At 36.2% G+C, this 17,886-nt stretch overlaps 1 protein-coding gene across 1 annotated transcript in view; it reads left to right on the plus strand.

The window, feature by feature from the left end:
- The first annotated feature begins 1,350 nt into the window (after positions 1–1,350).
- The window catches only part of LOC136043850 (dynein light chain Tctex-type 1-like), a 31,504-nt gene continuing 14,968 nt past the window's right edge, over positions 1,351–17,886 (plus strand). Inside the window, exon 1 of the mRNA XM_065728798.1 lies at positions 1,351–1,494. The gene's annotated coding sequence lies outside the window, so the exon portion shown is untranslated. The remainder of the gene's footprint in view (positions 1,495–17,886) is intronic.

A 17,886-nucleotide genomic window follows, 5' to 3' on the forward strand; every position in this document is an offset into this window, starting at 1 on the left:
TTAGATAGCCATCTTGTTCAGCCTAGTTAAAAGATCCAGTAAGTACACTTTTGGGATTAACAAGATCCTAAAAAACCCATGCGACAAGCGCCGTAAGTTATAGAATTTGCTGATGATTTACATACAATAATGGAGAAGGATATAATATTTGATTCTTAATATTCAAAAAGGCTAAGGATATTAAGGTGAAAATTTTGTGTCATATAGCGAGAGGTATTGAAAATAATCAAAAGTGACTCTGTGCTGGCAGACTATTGAAAAGAAGTAATGCAGAAACGCCTTAGTGTATTATACTGAATTAAAACAGTTCAACCTAAATCAGAGAGCACCATTAAAATATAAAAGGGACAGAAATTATTCTATTTCAGAGAAGCCCTGCCCTTTCATTAGTACCTTGCTCTTTACACTAAAGCTTTTTTAGTATTTTGAAGGAACTTCTAATTCTAATAACAGCTTTTATGTTTCAGAAGTTACTTTTACAAATTGATACACAAAGTCAAACTTTAGCGTAAATCACGGATTTCCTTCTTGTTCATACTAAGGGGCTGTAAGTTTCCTACATAAGGGTTTTTGACGAGGCGGCTCAAATAGTGTATGTCCTGTTTTGACCTGACATCATTTTTTTGGAGTTATAGGCTATTTTATCTGGATTGCACTGGTAGCAAGCAATCTAGCAAGAGTCTTAGTATAGGGTGGTATAATCTCTTATTAAGTTGCTAATTACCGCTGCAACCCCAATTCGTTTTGGATTTCAAGCTTATTGGTCAGATGGGAAGAACTTGAGAAATAGGGTCTAAAATTCATAAAGGTTGCTGCGGTAGCTTGCAGCTTAGTAAGAGACGATCACCAAAATTAAAATTGGTAATTTGTTTGTAACAACAAATGTCATTAAGGATAAAATTGAACCCTGGAATACAACTGGTCAACTATTAAAACTTTCCTTTAACGTATAAGTTAATCAAATATCATGAAAATATGGAAAAATTTGGCTTGCTATTACCCCACCAAAGAAAAGGGGTATCGCCTTGTAATCCAGAAAAAAGTAAAGTAGTACTACAGCCTCATTGTAACAATAATGCTGTAGCCCAGCCATATCGCGATATTTCAATCCCTTTAGTGATACCTTTTGATGCTGTGATGAAAAAGAAGCGAGATATTGGAGCCCTTTTTCAATTTCCAGCTGAATGAAAGCCCTTTGGAGTTTTCATGACAACTCCAGCCATATAAACGTTCTAGGAAAAAATACATTGAATTCTTTTCATTTATCTAGGGTTGGCAGCCCTACCTTTTTATCACTATTTCTAGTGATTTCTTATATTGCCAAAGACAAAAATCACTTAAACAGCACGTAAATCACTAGACCATTGAAGAAATTCCATAAAAATACACAAAATTAATTTTAGTTGCTCACAACCCTGCATTTGTATATTCCCAAATGGAACGTTGGATTTTATTGTTTTACTTTGCAAAAGTTTGTTAGTAACCATAGAAAAGGTAACCGTAACTAGCTCAGGTTTGAAGTCTGTTGAAATGTAACTGTGATTATCATCATAGCTGTTGCCTGTAAGGTCTATGGATAATCTTCCTTGCTGGAAGACATAAAAATTTTAGTGATTGTGTGGGTTTGGCCTTATCTCTTATGCTACTTGGTATAGGTCTAGACTAGTGGCTATTGAGAAGGGAACACATTAGAAAACAATTTTTACCTCACATAATGCAGAATAATTAGTAGCTAACACATTTGGTAAATTTATAGCAGTTCATCCTATAACTGACTTAGGCTACCAATAAAATGAACATACCACTTGATGCCTTTTTTATGCTCTTTATAAATATAATAATTGCTTCTGCTGTAAATTCAAATTTAAGCACTTTTTAACCTAAACTAGCCTAATTAGAAAATTTTAGCACTGAGAAAATATAGCATTATTCTTTTGAAAACAATGGAAAAGATGGCTCTGAGAAAACATTGAGATGGCTTTGATTAAAAATTTGTCATTTTTAAGTTTTCAAAAAGTGCTTAAATCTGAATTTGCAATTTAAGCAATTATTCTATTTGTAAAGAACATAAAAAAGGCATTGATTGGTATGTTTACTTTATTGGCAAGTCAGTTATATGAACTGTCATAACTTTTTGAAAATTTGTCATTTTTAAGAGCTGAAAAAGTGCTTAAATTTGAATTTATGGTAGAGATAATTTTTATATTAGTAAAGAGCATGAAAAAGGCATTTGACAAATATTTAATATTTGTGATATATACAATAAATATTAAGTAATAAAAGTTACATTTTTAGAATCACAAGAAAATAACCTTCTGTTAATATGTGAATAAAACTGAAACACTGGAAGGATATATAGCCTAAAAATAGGATACTTTGTATTTCCAGAAAAGGGTTCTTGTAAGTAAGTCAATAAATTAATAATTTCAAGTGTCTGATTTTAAATAATTTAACTAATAATCATATTGATGCATAGCTTAGATGTTTAGCTACTCATTGATATATACAATTCTTCCCTATTCCTCTTTGATAAAAAGATGTGAGGGTTCTAGTTTTACATAATCTGGCTCAATTGGACACTGATTTTTTTATCCTAGCTAAAATTATATATTTCCAATACATTCCATCATCCTTTGCTGTTTTTGTCATAGTTCATTCAATTTACTGGTAAATGGGTTAAAAAAAGACAGACATATGGTGCAGTGCACAGGAGATATAAAAAGCAGAGCTATGGTTCTAGGTGTTTACCCTTCAAAAACAACCTCCTCACTCCTAGGACTCATTTTATATGTAGACCTACTATACTTTACCTTAAATACGTTAAAATTACCTTAAATTGCAGCTTAGAGCAATCTAAGGATTTCCTCCTTGTAGGGTCTGTGAAGAATTAAAGATGAGTTGAAGACTCATGGACTGCCCAATTGTATTTCCACTCTACATCACTCTATTCAGCATCCATTCTTGATTTGAAAGTTTCAGAGACAGCATATTCTGACAGTCTATTCCAAAGTGACTCTTTTGGAAAAGAACTGATTTCTCTGGCACAGTGTGCATGGTGTCTTAGAATATACCAAGGATATTCTGCAGTATTTTCTATGGAGGGGTATTTTTCTGCAGGCAGGGGGGGGGGGAATGCCAGCCACCCAGAGCTATATGTAATATGTGTTAGCAACAATTATTCAACATATTTATACTAGTACTATTACTAACTCACCACAGCACCAACCTGCACCAAGCCAACACAGCTATGTATGCTCCTTCTCCATCCTAATCTATCAAAGACTCCCTCTTTAAACCCTCCCAGGAAGTTTCCATTTCCTTTAAATCTTTCTTTATGACACCCTCTATTCCCACCCTGGGATGACCTTCTCTCCATTTAGCCATAGACAGCTGGCCAAAAACAACAATTTTCAGCAATCTATCATCCTTCATCCACAGAATTTGCCACATCCATCTCAACCTTTCTCTCATTATAACCCTTGAAATCAGGATTGTACTACACTTTTCAAAGCCTAGTGTTTAAAATATGGGCAGTCAGCTGACCCAGAATAACCCATAGACAATTTCTCTGAAAAAAAATATGGCAAATTTTCATCTGCTTTTTGGAGCACCCATGCTTTAGAGCCATATTTAACTACTGTCATCACTCTAGTTTCCAAAATTCTTATCTTGGTTTGCTGACTTATCTTCCTATTCTTCCAAGCTTTTTATGGCACCTGGTATCTACCAAGTGACATATAGCAATTGCAAATTCTGTTGGTCTGTTTGTCTTTCAGTCTGTCTGTCTGTCCCAGTTTTGCTAGTTTAGGCACTTCCAGGTAAGCTAGGACAACAAAATTTGACAGGCATATCAGGAACCAGACCAGATTAATTCAGAAATTGTTGTTTCCCCAATTCGATCATCTGGTGGGGAGTGGGGGAATGGTAAATAGGAAAAATTAGAAAAAATAGGTATTTTTAACTTACAAATGGGTGATTAAATCCTAATGAAATTTGATGTTTAGAAGGATATCGTTTCTCAGAGCTCTTATTTTAAACCCTGATTTAATCTGGTGACATTGGGTGGGGGGACCTAAAATCTTTGAAAATGCTTAGGATGGAGGGATTGGGATGAAACTGGGTGGTAAAAATAAGTACAAGTCCTAGATACATGATTGACATAACTGGAACAGATCTGCTCTCTTTGGGGGGGGGGGTTCTCATTCTGAAAAATTAGAAAAAATTAGGTATTTTTAACTTACTAAGGAGTGATCAGATCTTAATGAAATTTGATGTTTGGATAAGAATGTCTCAGAACTCTTACTTTAAATCCTGACTGGCTCCAGTGAAATTGTGGGAGCAGTGGCCTACAATCAGGGGTTCAACCAGTAGAGGATGTCAAGTGCCTCTAACTTTCATAAGGTTTATGTGTCAAGAATAAAAATGTTTATTTACACATACAATACAGTAAATGTATATAAGATGAGGACAGAAACAGAACAAGAACTGACTCAAGTAATCTAAAACGGTGGCTTATATTCACTAAAACAAAGAAATAAATGTCAAAACTTTTGACAGGAACTGACCTATTTTAATCTGGCAACTTAAAGGAATTACTGCAAATATTCAGGATTTATAATATTAATATGATCATCTAGGAAATGGGCATTTGACAGAACTTGAGCATTTTATTATGTATCTAACCTACTTTCAAAGTGTACAATGATTAATAGCAAATAGCATAATTACCCCAAGGGTCGTCAGGTAATTATGCTTTTTGGTTAATAGGCATGCAGTAATCTCTAATCAATTGGACAAAATGGATTATGTTGGACATAAGGGACTATTATGCCTGGCAAAGGGCCCTGTGTGGTGGAAGCTTGGACCCCCTGGAAAATCAGGAGTGGGCATTTGCCCACCCCTTACCCCCCAAATGGCGCCTCTGCTGGGTAGTCCAGTATATGAGAACAAATCAGGTTTGGCTGTTTTTTTGCCTGTCCATTAATTTTTATGTGCCAAACAGCTGTTGTAAGTAGAAAATTTAAGTTACTTTGGTCTGGCTAAATTTTAAGGCTATTAGATCCTGCAAAAATATTTATACTGAGAGTTGGGATAAAGCCAAAGTGGCATAGTTTTTTGTGTAGATTTCAGAATCAAAATTTTTTTTTGCAAGAAAGGCGTCCTTGTTGCATCCCTAACTAAAGAAAGGAAAATAATAATGTATTATTAGTTTAAAATACTGTTTTCTACATGTTGCCTAAAGGCAAGGTGCTAAATTCTATAATTTATGATTTTACAAGGGAACTAGCTTTGTGGGTAATTTAATTATTAAAGGTGTGAGAGAAAGTTGTTTTATTTTATTCTAAAGTTTTTTGGTACTTGAAGACTTTGTTTATGTGGTATCATAATTTATGTACAAACCTGGCTGCACCAACTCAGTCTTACTGCTTTTTCCACATGAGTGTAGACAGCAGTGGGGTTTCTTGAGATAGGGCATGTAATTTGTTTGTAGGAGGTTATTTGTGACAAGTCAATGCCTTAAGAGTAAATCAATGCTAGTTAAATACACCCAATGAAATGGGTAGCTAGGCTTCAAGACCAGATGGTAAAAAATTATCATTCCCATAATTGTTTGAAAGATTTTGTTGTTCTAAATCAGCATTTATAAACTTGGTCAGGATTATCCTAGGTGGTCAAAAATACTATTCATTTTTTGCAGTTATTGATTAAAAGACTAAGCTACAAAATTTTAAATACTCTGCAAATACCAATCTGACAGCTATCTTATGATACTAGGTCTATTTCTCCCTCGAAAATTCTGTATCATGAATTTTTTTTTGGTCAGGGGGGACAATTGATTCCACCCATTTGTTGGTCATTTTTACTTACTTGGCTTTGAAATTACTTCATTATATCAAGAAAAAGCTTACTAACTTATTGCAAGAGATGAAGAATAAACTAAAGCTTGGGGTATTGTCAACCTAAGCCAGAAAGAAGAAGGGGAAATGAACTGAATATTGGGAAGCACGCCTCAATTGTCTACAGTTGAATTTATGTTCTTTGCCGACTTACACTGATCATCTTTCATTTTGCATCATATACGTCCATCAGACCATTTGATTTAATTGTAATAAAAAATTGAGACTGTTAAATAGTAATCTTTCGCGCCAAGTTTATTTGACTGACTGAAAAAAATTCGGGAGGGTTGTACCCCTCCTTCAATGTGTGATGCCTCTGTTGGCAGCTATTATACATGATACCAATTCACCCCTTGCAATCAAGAACGCGTTACGTACACATAAGAAGAATTAGTTTTATCTAAAGTACCTTTAAAGGACATTTTGTAAAAATTTACCTAACAAGGATTGAAACTCTAGGGCCATCACACATTGACTAATCATTTTTTTTTGTTGGATGTGCAAGTCAGTCGTATCCTACTGAGTTTGCTTGGTCAGAGCCAAGCAAATTTTAAATGGACAGAACTCCTTATTCTACATAAACAAGCAATAACTTAAGTAGAAAGGTTTTCAAAAAGTTTTTAACCCCTCTTCACAAAAAAGGATGGGGTATCATCCACCAAACATACATCAGAATATTTTCCAATCAGAAGTACCATCATTTGTATGGACTATGTACTTTTTCAGGAACGAATGTACAGCCCTACAACATTATGTCCTCTACAATTTGGAAAATCAACTCCTAGTTTTGATACTTCTATGAGGTTTGGCTGTCTCTGAAGTTTTATTTGACAGCAATTAGTCATTTGTGGTGCAAAATCATAGTTCCGGTGCCACGAAACGGCAGAAAACGCCACTCCCCTTTTGTAATTTTTTAATCACTAAAAGGGATCTAGAGCCTCTAGTTTTCGTTCGAATGTGTTCCCTCCAAATCACTTAGGATTTTGGAGGACAATAACAATAAAAAACAATAAAGTTTTTTATTGTTTTAAAAAGTAGAGTTGCGAGAAAGAATCAAACTTTAGCACAAGGAGCGGGGTGTCGAGGAGGAAAAGCCCCTTTCATATATGGAGTAATTTCTGTTCGTTTTAAGTTTTAATGTCGCTCCTTACTTTCATTTCAAAAAACTTGTTTTTTTTTATTTAATTTCTGAAAGTTTTTGAATTAATGCATGTCTGATTTTGGCTCTCCGTACATAAATTATTAAAATGAAATTTGCATATTAATTCTTTTTTTGGCTAAATGGCTTTCTCTTAGTTTTGATCAGACGATTTTGAGAAATCAGGGGTGGGGAAGGAGGCCTAGTTGCCCTCCAATTTTTCGGTTACTTAAAAAGGCAACTAGATCTTTTAATTTTTAACGAACGTTTTTATTAGTAAAAACAATACGTAACTTAAGAATTAACTTACGTAACAAACTTCTATATTCTTATATTTTTGATTATATATATGAGGGGGTTGGTCCCCTCGTTAATGCCTCGCTCTTCACACTAAATCTTGTTTTGTCCCAGTTCTTTAAGAATGACCCCTGAATCAGAAAGGCCGTAGAATAAATAGTTGAAATTACTTAAAATTTTTTAGCATAAAGAGCAAAGCATTTATCTCCTCCTAAATACCTCGCTCTTTATGCTAAAGTATTTTTAGAACCCCTCATATGCGTAATAATCTCTGTTCGTTTTAAGTTTTAATGCTTCTCCTTACTTTCAATTGAAAAAAACTTTTTCATGTTTATATTTTCATTGTTTTTTTTATAGTAATGCTAGAAAGTCCTGCGCCCTTTTCATTGAATTTCTCTTCCCCCATGAAATATTCCTCCAAGGAAAGATCCTCCCATATAGCCCCCTCCCCTGAACCCCACACCCAAACCAAAAAAATCCCCCTGATAACGTCGGTACACTTCCCAGTAACCATTACTGTATGTAAACATTGGTCAAAGTTTGTAACTTGCAGCCCCTTCCCCAGGGACTGTGGGGGGTAAGTCATCCCCAAAGACATAGTTATTATGGTTTTCGACTATGCGGAACAAAATGGCCATCTCAAAATTTTGATCTGTTGACTTTGGGGAAAAAATGAGCATGGGAGGGGGCCTAGGTGCCCTCCAATTTTTTTGGTCACTTAAAAAGGGCACTAGAACTTTTCATTTCCTTTAGAATGAGCCCTCTTGCAACACTCTAGGACCACTTGGTCGATATGATGACCCCTGGAAAAAAAAAACAAAAAAAACAAAAAACAAATAAACACGTACCCATGATTTGTCTTCTGGCAAAAAATACGAAATTTCCACATTTTTGTAGATTGGACCTTGAAATTTTTTCTATAGGGTTCTCTGATACGCTGAATGCGACGGTGCGATTTTTGTTAAGATCCTATGACTTTTAGGGGGTGTTACCCCTTTTTTCCGAAATAAGGCAAATTTTCTCAGGTTCGTAACTTTTGATGACAAAGACTAAATTTGATGAAACTTATATATTTAAAATCAGCATAAAAATCTGATTCTTTTGATATATCTTTTAGCATCGAAGTTCCGGTTTTTAGAGTTTCGTTTACTATTGAGCCGGGTCGCTCCTTACTACAGTTTGTTACCACGAACTGTTTGATAAGATTTGCCCATTGTTTACGCATAGTATTTGCTATTGGGATGCATTCATACATTTTTGGGTGGGGGAACAAATTTTCTACTGTTTTTTTTTCCACGGGGGAATTTTCATGGGGAGGGAAGTTTCCAGGGAGTTAACTTGTCAGGGGAAATTACACACTGCAGGAATTTTTCAGAATTCTTATACAAAATTCTTTTTATGTCTTGCTTTCTCTTTTCCGTCTCAATTTTACGCGCGGAGTGGTAAAAGAGTATTTTCTGGGCTTAATTTTCACCGGGATTTAATCGTCTAGAGGGAATTTCCTTGGTGAGGAGGTTTTTCCGTGGAGATGGGGTCAGACTTTCTGGCATTATTTAAAAAACGGTCAGAAATTAAATAAAAAAATGAAAGTATTTTCTACTGAAAGTAAGAAGCGACATTAAAACGAACAGAAATTACTCTGTATATGAAAGGGGCTGTCCCCTTCTCAACACCTCGTTCTTTACGGTAAAGTTTGACTCTTTCTTACAGCTCTATTTAAAAAAAAACTAAACTAGTAAGTTTTGGTCAATTGGTCTCTTTGTATATTAAAATTTTAACTGTCACTAAGAATGTTGCTATTCCATTTCCATTAACCTGTTGTTCTATTTAACCTGCATTCCAGTATTTTGGATACAACAAATGGTATGTTGAATAGCCATTAATTCTCAGGTATAAATTAATCACCCATCTTAAACATTTAAGTAATGTTAGCTTTTTCAAACAGTTCGTTGTAAGGAACTGTTCAACCCGGCTCAATTGTAAATGAAACTCTAAAAGCCCGAAATTTTATATAAATAGGTGTATCAAATTTTTATGCTCATTTCAAATATATATGTTTCATCAATATATATGTTTCAAGTTTAGTCTTACTTATCAAAGGTTACGAGCCCAAAAATGCTTGCCTTTATTTTTCAAAAAAAGAGGGAAACACCCCTTAAAAGGCACAGAGTCTTAATGAAAATCACACCATCAGATTCAGCGTCTCAGAGAACTCTACTATAGAGGACGGATGTATGTTCATTTGTTTTTTTTCTATTGTTTTTCTCAAGGGTGATCGTATCAAATCAAGGGTCCTAGAATATCGGAAGAGGGTTCATTCGAATGGCAGTTAAAAGTTCTAGTGCCTTTTTTAATTGACCAAAAAGATTGGAGGGCAACTCGGTCCTTTCCATGCCTATCCCCCCAAAAAAAATTCTGATCAAAATTTTGAGATAGCCATTTTGCTCAGTATAGTTGAAAGATTAAACATTTATATCTTTAGGTGTAAAATGACCCCTTATAGTCCGTGGGGAGAGGCCTTTAAGTGTTATGAAATTCGCCCATTGTCTAAGTAGGGGAGATGTGGGCACCATGGGACAAGTTCAAATCTATGGCAGATATCTGGAGAATGCTTTGGTCAAATTACTTGATTCTGCTACTTACTCACATAGAACTGAATGGGCTTTCTCCCGTGTTTTTGCAGATTGTTCCCTTGATAAACTTTCTTGGCACCAGCAATTTTCCTAACCCCCTCCTATTGTCCCAGAGGACCCAGACCTCCGTGTACTCTTGGACATCCCAGATGGTACTCTTGGACACCGATCTTTTTTACGCAATATCATTTATTAAAAACCTATGATCTACTTTGATTGTAGTAAACTCAGTTAAAAAAACAAGTTTTTTTCCATTTAATTCTATCAATAAGGCAATTCTGTATAGGGTGCTGATATATTGAGTTTTTAAAGAGATTTTGCTAATAGATGTGTGATTTATTTGAAAAGGGCCTGAATTTTTTAGCCTATGAACCTTATATTTGTTGAGTCCATTATAAACTTTATTAACAGTCCAAGCAATGATAAGGGGTAACTACCTCCACTACTTATTTTTAAACCTATTCTAGCACCCTGAACTCGCTAAACGTCTAAAAGATCATTCATTTTTCTCACACTTTTATCTAGGATGCTTAAATCATAAGCATAGTCTAAGTCCAGAAGAGTCCCCCCCACATTTGATTCCGTGGTCTCCCATTACCTTTCTTGTGCTCCTTAAGAAAAAGTCCATCAAAATGACCCATATAAAGGGGGATAGAACACAACCCTGCTTAACTCCTGATGTAATACAAAACCAGCTGCTAACCTCATTTCCTATCTTGACCACAGCTGTGTTATTCTTGTACGTAGCACTAATCGCTATAATGTATTTGTCTGGTATACCATACAAGTATAAGACCTTCGCTAAAGCTCTTTTATCTACAGAATCGAACGCTTGCTCATAACCTATAAAACTGAAGCGTTTGATAATTTAGGCCCCTCTCAATTATATTAACCTAAGAGTAAAAATTGGTCGACGCATCCTCTACCTTTTCTAAAACTGCACTGTTGTTCTCTTTAAACTTTGTCTACGGCATCTCTCTGTCTAAAAAGCATCATATTACTTAGTAATTTGCTACCTACACATACCAGACTAATGCCTCGACAATTTTGGCACTCACTTTTATCACCTTACTAATACTGTGGTTTAATTAAGGTTTTCCTAAAATCGTTAGTTACTTCTCCTTTTTCAAAAATCATATTCATGATCTTCAGTAACTTATTTCAAACCTCAGAGCCACCATAGTTAAGAAATTCATTTACCACACCAACAGTACGTGGTGCCTTATTATGTTATAATCCTTTTAGTACTGTCGCTAATTCTTCATCACAAAACAAATCTCCCTTCACATCGGAACATTCTCAAATGTTCCGCCCATCTCTCTTTAACTCTTCCCTTATCGGACCTAAAATTGAAATATAATAAATATTTCTTCGTTTTGATGGCTGTCACACTACTCCCAAATTTTCTCGAAGCTAGATCATTCTGTACATTCGGTCTGGATTATAGTAAGTTACTAAACATTTGCTTACCTCGCCACAGCGGTATGTCTTACCTGTTTCATATGACCTTATCATTAAGTCAGTGAATTGGCTCAAATCAAAATCATGTGATATAGATGGTATTTCTGTTTAAACTATTCGGCCTGATTCCAAAGAACTGATGTTTTCTTTTGTAGCTATTATTTCAAATGTGTTTGGTTAGTTCCATAGTTCATGACAGTTTCCTCTCTGAAACTGTTACATCAATATTGAAACGCAGAATGATGCTTCTGTTTGTTCTTCTTATCGCCCCATTACAGTCTCATGTATTCTAAGCAAGATTTTGAATATGTTTTACTTCCGTCAATCAATGAGAGTGCATTTTATGAACAAAATCAGTTTGGGTTTAAGCAAGGAAAAAGTTGTGCACATGCCCACAGGGTACTGGCGAATGTTCTACGTCAAGCCTCTCAACAAAATGAGCAAGTTCATATTTGTTCGTTAGATACAAATATGTTGTACTTCCGTCAATCAATGAGAGTGCATTTTATGGACAAAATCAGTTTGGGTTTAAGCAAGGAAAAAGTTGTGCACATGCCCACAGGGTACTGGCGAATGTTCTACGTCAAGCCTCTCAACAAAATGAGCAAGTTCATATTTGTTCGTTAGATACAAATATGTTGTACTTCCGTCAATCAATGAGAGTGCATTTTATGGACAAAATCAGTTTGGGTTTAAGCAAGGAAAAAGTTGTGCACATGCCCACAGGGTACTGGCGAATGTTCTACGTCAAGCCTCTCAACAAAATGAGCAAGTTCATATTTGTTCGTTAGATACAAATATGTTTTACTTCCGTCAATCAATGAGAGTGCATTTTATGGACAAAATCAGTTTGGGTTTAAGCAAGGAAAAAGTTGTGCACACGCCGACAGGGTACTGGTGAATGTTCTACGTCAAGCCTCTCAACAAAATGAGCAAGTTCATATTTGTTCGTTAGATACAAATATGTTGTACTTCCGTCAATCAATGAGAGTGCATTTTATGGACAAAATCAGTTTGGGTTTAAGCAAGGAAAAAGTCGTGCACATGCCCACAGGGTACTGGCGAATGTTCTACGTCAAGCCTCTCAACAAAATGAGCAAGTTCATATTTGTTCGTTAGATACAAATATGTTGTACTTCCGTCAATCAATGAGAGTGCATTTTATGGACAAAATCAGTTTGGGTTTAAGCAAGGAAAAAGTTGTGCACATGCCCACAGGGTACTGGCGAATGTTCTACGTCAAGCCTATCAACAAAATGAGCAAGTTCATATTTGTTCGTTAGATACAAATATGTTGTACTTCCGTCAATCAATGAGAGTGCATTTTATGGACAAAATCAGTTTGGGTTTAAGCAAGGAAAAAGTTGTGCACACGCCGACAGGGTACTGGTGAATGTTCTACGTCAAGCCTCTCAACAAAATGAGCAAGTTCATATTTGTTCGTTAGATACAAATATGTTGTACTTCCGTCAATCAATGAGAGTGCATTTTATGGACAAAATCAGTTTGGGTTTAAGCAAGGAAAAAGTCGTGCACATGCCCACAGGGTACTGGCGAATGTTCTACGTCAAGCCTCTCAACAAAATGAGCAAGTTCATATTTGTTCGTTAGATACAAATATGTTTTACTTCCGTCAATCAATGAGAGTGCATTTTATGGACAAAATCAGTTTGGGTTTAAGCAAGGAAAAAGTTGTGCACATGCCCACAGGGTACTGGTGAATGTTCTACGTCAAGCCTCTCAACAAAATGAGCAAGTTCATATTTGTTCGTTAGATACAAATATGTTATACTTCCGTCAATCAATGAGAGTGCATTTTATGGACAAAATCAGTTTGGGTTTAAGCAAGGAAAAAGTTGTGCACATGCCCACAGGGTACTGGCGAATGTTCTACGTCAAGCCTCTCAACAAAATGAGCAAGTTCATATTTGTTCGTTAGATACAAATATGTTGTACTTCCGTCAATCAATGAGAGTGCATTTTATGGACAAAATCAGTTTGGGTTTAAGCAAGGAAAAAGTTGTGCACATGCCCACAGGGTACTGGCGAATGTTCTACGTCAAGCCTCTCAACAAAATGAGCAAGTTCATATTTGTTCGTTAGATACAAATATGTTTTACTTCCGTCAATCAATGAGAGTGCATTTTATGGACAAAATCAGTTTGGGTTTAAGCAAGGAAAAAGTTGTGCACATGCCCACAGGGTACTGGCGAATGTTCTACGTCAAGCCTCTCAACAAAATGAGCAAGTTCATATTTGTTCGTTAGATACAAATATGTTTTACTTCCGTCAATCAATGAGAGTGCATTTTATGGACAAAATCAGTTTGGGTTTAAGCAAGGAAAAAGTTGTGCACATGCCCACAGGGTACTGGCGAATGTTCTACGTCAAGCCTCTCAACAAAATGAGCAAGTTCATATTTGTTCGTTAGATACAAATATGTTTTACTTCCGTCAATCAATGAGAGTGCATTTTATGGACAAAATCAGTTTGGGTTTAAGCAAGGAAAAAGTTGTGCACACGCCGACAGGGTACTGGTGAATGTTCTACGTCAAGCCTCTCAACAAAATGAGCAAGTTCATATTTGTTCGTTAGATACAAATATGTTGTACTTCCGTCAATCAATGAGAGTGCATTTTATGGACAAAATCAGTTTGGGTTTAAGCAAGGAAAAAGTCGTGCACATGCCCACAGGGTACTGGCGAATGTTCTACGTCAAGCCTCTCAACAAAATGAGCAAGTTCATATTTGTTCGTTAGATACAAATATGTTTTACTTCCGTCAATCAATGAGAGTGCATTTTATGGACAAAATCAGTTTGGGTTTAAGCAAGGAAAAAGTTTTGCACATGCCCACAGGGTACTGGCGAATGTTCTACGTCAAGCCTCTCAACAAAATGAGCAAGTTCATATTTGTTCGTTAGATACAAATATGTTATGCTTCCGTCAATCAATGAGAGTGCATTTTATGGACAAAATCAGTTTGGGTTTAAGCAAGGAAAAAGTTGTGCACATGCCCACAGGGTACTGGCGAATGTTCTACGTCAAGCCTCTCAACAAAATGAGCAAGTTCATATTTGTTCGTTAGATACAAATATGTTTTACTTCCGTCAATCAATGAGAGTGCATTTTATGGACAAAATCAGTTTGGGTTTAAGCAAGGAAAAAGTTGTGCACATGCCCACAGGGTACTGGCGAATGTTCTACGTCAAGCCTCTCAACAAAATGAGCAAGTTCATATTTGTTCGTTAGATACAAATATGTTTTACTTCCGTCAATCAATGAGAGTGCATTTTATGGACAAAATCAGTTTGGGTTTAAGCAAGGAAAAAGTTGTGCACACGCCGACAGGGTACTGGTGAATGTTCTACGTCAAGCCTCTCAACAAAATGAGCAAGTTCATATTTGTTCGTTAGATACAAATATGTTGTACTTCCGTCAATCAATGAGAGTGCATTTTATGGACAAAATCAGTTTGGGTTTAAGCAAGGAAAAAGTTGTGCACATGCCCACAGGGTACTGGCGAATGTTCTACGTCAAGCCTCTCAACAAAATGAGCAAGTTCATATTTGTTCGTTAGATACAAATATGTTTTACTTCCGTCAATCAATGAGAGTGCATTTTATGGACAAAATCAGTTTGGGTTTAAGCAAGGAAAAAGTTTTGCACATGCCCACAGGGTACTGGCGAATGTTCTACGTCAAGCCTCTCAACAAAATGAGAAAGTTCATATTTGTTCGTTAGATACAAATATGTTTTACTTCCGTCAATCAATGAGAGTGCATTTTATGGACAAAATCAGTTTGGGTTTAAGCAAGGAAAAAGTTGTGCACATGCCCACAGGGTACTGGCGAATGTTCTACGTCAAGCCTCTCAACAAAATGAGCAAGTTCATATTTGTTCGTTAGATACAAATATGTTGTACTTCCGTCAATCAATGAGAGTGCATTTTATGGACAAAATCAGTTTGGGTTTAAGCAAGGAAAAAGTCGTGCACATGCCCACAGGGTACTGGCGAATGTTCTACGTCAAGCCTCTCAACAAAATGAGCAAGTTCATATTTGTTCGTTAGATACAAATATGTTTTACTTCCGTCAATCAATGAGAGTGCATTTTATGGACAAAATCAGTTTGGGTTTAAGCAAGGAAAAAGTTGTGCACATGCCCACAGGGTACTGGCGAATGTTCTACGTCAAGCCTCTCAACAAAATGAGCAAGTTCATATTTGTTCGTTAGATACAAATATGTTTTACTTCCGTCAATCAATGAGAGTGCATTTTATGGACAAAATCAGTTTGGGTTTAAGCAAGGAAAAAGTTGTGCACATGCCCACAGGGTACTGGCGAATGTTCTACGTCAAGCCTCTCAACAAAATGAGCAAGTTCATATTTGTTCGTTAGATACAAATATGTTTTACTTCCGTCAATCAATGAGAGTGCATTTTATGGACAAAATCAGTTTGGGTTTAAGCAAGGAAAAAGTTGTGCACACGGCGACAGGGTACTGGTGAATGTTCTACGTCAAGCCTCTCAACAAAATGAGCAAGTTCATATTTGTTCGTTAGATACAAATATGTTGTACTTCCGTCAATCAATGAGAGTGCATTTTATGGACAAAATCAGTTTGGGTTTAAGCAAGGAAAAAGTCGTGCACATGCCCACAGGGTACTGGCGAATGTTTTACGTCAAGCCTCTCAACAAAATGAGCAAGTTCATTATTGTTCGTTAGATACAAATATGTTTTACTTCCGTCAATCAATGAGAGTGCATTTTATGGACAAAATCAGTTTGGGTTTAAGCAAGGAAAAAGTTGTGCACATGCCCACAGGGTACTGGCGAATGTTCTACGTCAAGCCTCTCAACAAAATGAGCAAGTTCATATTTGTTCGTTAGATACAAATATGTTTTACTTCCGTCAATCAATGAGAGTGCATTTTATGGACAAAATCAGTTTGGGTTTAAGCAAGGAAAAAGTTGTGTACATGCCCACAGGGTACTGGCGAATGTTCTACGTCAAGCCTCTCAACAAAATGAGCAAGTTCATATTTGTTCGTTAGATACAAATATGTTGTACTTCCGTCAATCAATGAGAGTGCATTTTATGGACAAAATCAGTTTGGGTTTAAGCAAGGAAAAAGTTGTGCACATGCCCACAGGGTACTGGCGAATGTTCTACGTCAAGCCTCTCAACAAAATGAGCAAGTTCATATTTGTTCGTTAGATACAAATATGTTGTACTTCCGTCAATCAATGAGAGTGCATTTTATGGACAAAATCAGTTTGGGTTTAAGCAAGGAAAAAGTTGTGCACATGCCCACAGGGTACTGGCGAATGTTCTACGTCAAGCCTCTCAACAAAATGAGCAAGTTCATATTTGTTCGTTAGATACAAATATGTTGTACTTCCGTCAATCAATGAGAGTGCATTTTATGGACAAAATCAGTTTGGGTTTAAGCAAGGAAAAAGTTGTGCACATGCCCACAGGGTACTGGCGAATGTTCTACGTCAAGCCTCTCAACAAAATGAGCAAGTTCATATTTGTTCGTTAGATACAAATATGTTGTACTTCCGTCAATCAATGAGAGTGCATTTTATGGACAAAATCAGTTTGGGTTTAAGCAAGGAAAAAGTTGTGCACATGCCCACAGGGTACTGGCGAATGTTCTACGTCAAGCCTCTCAACAAAATGAGCAAGTTCATATTTGTTCGTTAGATACAAATATGTTGTACTTCCGTCAATCAATGAGAGTGCATTTTATGGACAAAATCAGTTTGGGTTTAAGCAAGGAAAAAGTTGTGCACATGCCCACAGGGTACTGGCGAATGTTCTACGTCAAGCCTCTCAACAAAATGAGCAAGTTCATATTTGTTCGTTAGATACAAATATGTTGTACTTCCGTCAATCAATGAGAGTGCATTTTATGGACAAAATCAGTTTGGGTTTAAGCAAGGAAAAAGTTGTGCACATGCCCATAGGGTACTGGCGAATGTTCTACGTCAAGCCTCTCAACAAAATGAGCAAGTTCATATTTGTTCGTTAGATACAAATATGTTGTACTTCCGTCAATCAATGAGAGTGCATTTTATGGACAAAATCAGTTTGGGTTTAAGCAAGGAAAAAGTTGTGCACATGCCCACAGGGTACTGGCGAATGTTCTACGTCAAGCCTCTCAACAAAATGAGCAAGTTCATATTTGTTCGTTAGATATTTCTAAGGCGTTCGATAGTATTGTTCATAGTCGAGCTTTGTATTCTCTTCCTGTAAATGGTGTAAATATTTCTATTATCTTTGTTCTGAGATATTGGTACAGTCATGCTTACTTGCGTTTAAAACTAAATGGGACTCTCATGAAAGAAAATATTGCAATTTATTGTGGTGTATTGCTTACGCAGATGATATTCTCCTTATGAGTAGATGCAAATCTTCCCTGTCTCACACAGTTCAAAGGGTTAAAAAAATTT

The sequence above is a fragment of the Artemia franciscana genome, chromosome 2 (assembly GCF_032884065.1).
Source record: "Artemia franciscana chromosome 2, ASM3288406v1, whole genome shotgun sequence".
Classification (NCBI taxonomy): Eukaryota; Metazoa; Arthropoda; class Branchiopoda; order Anostraca; family Artemiidae; genus Artemia; species Artemia franciscana.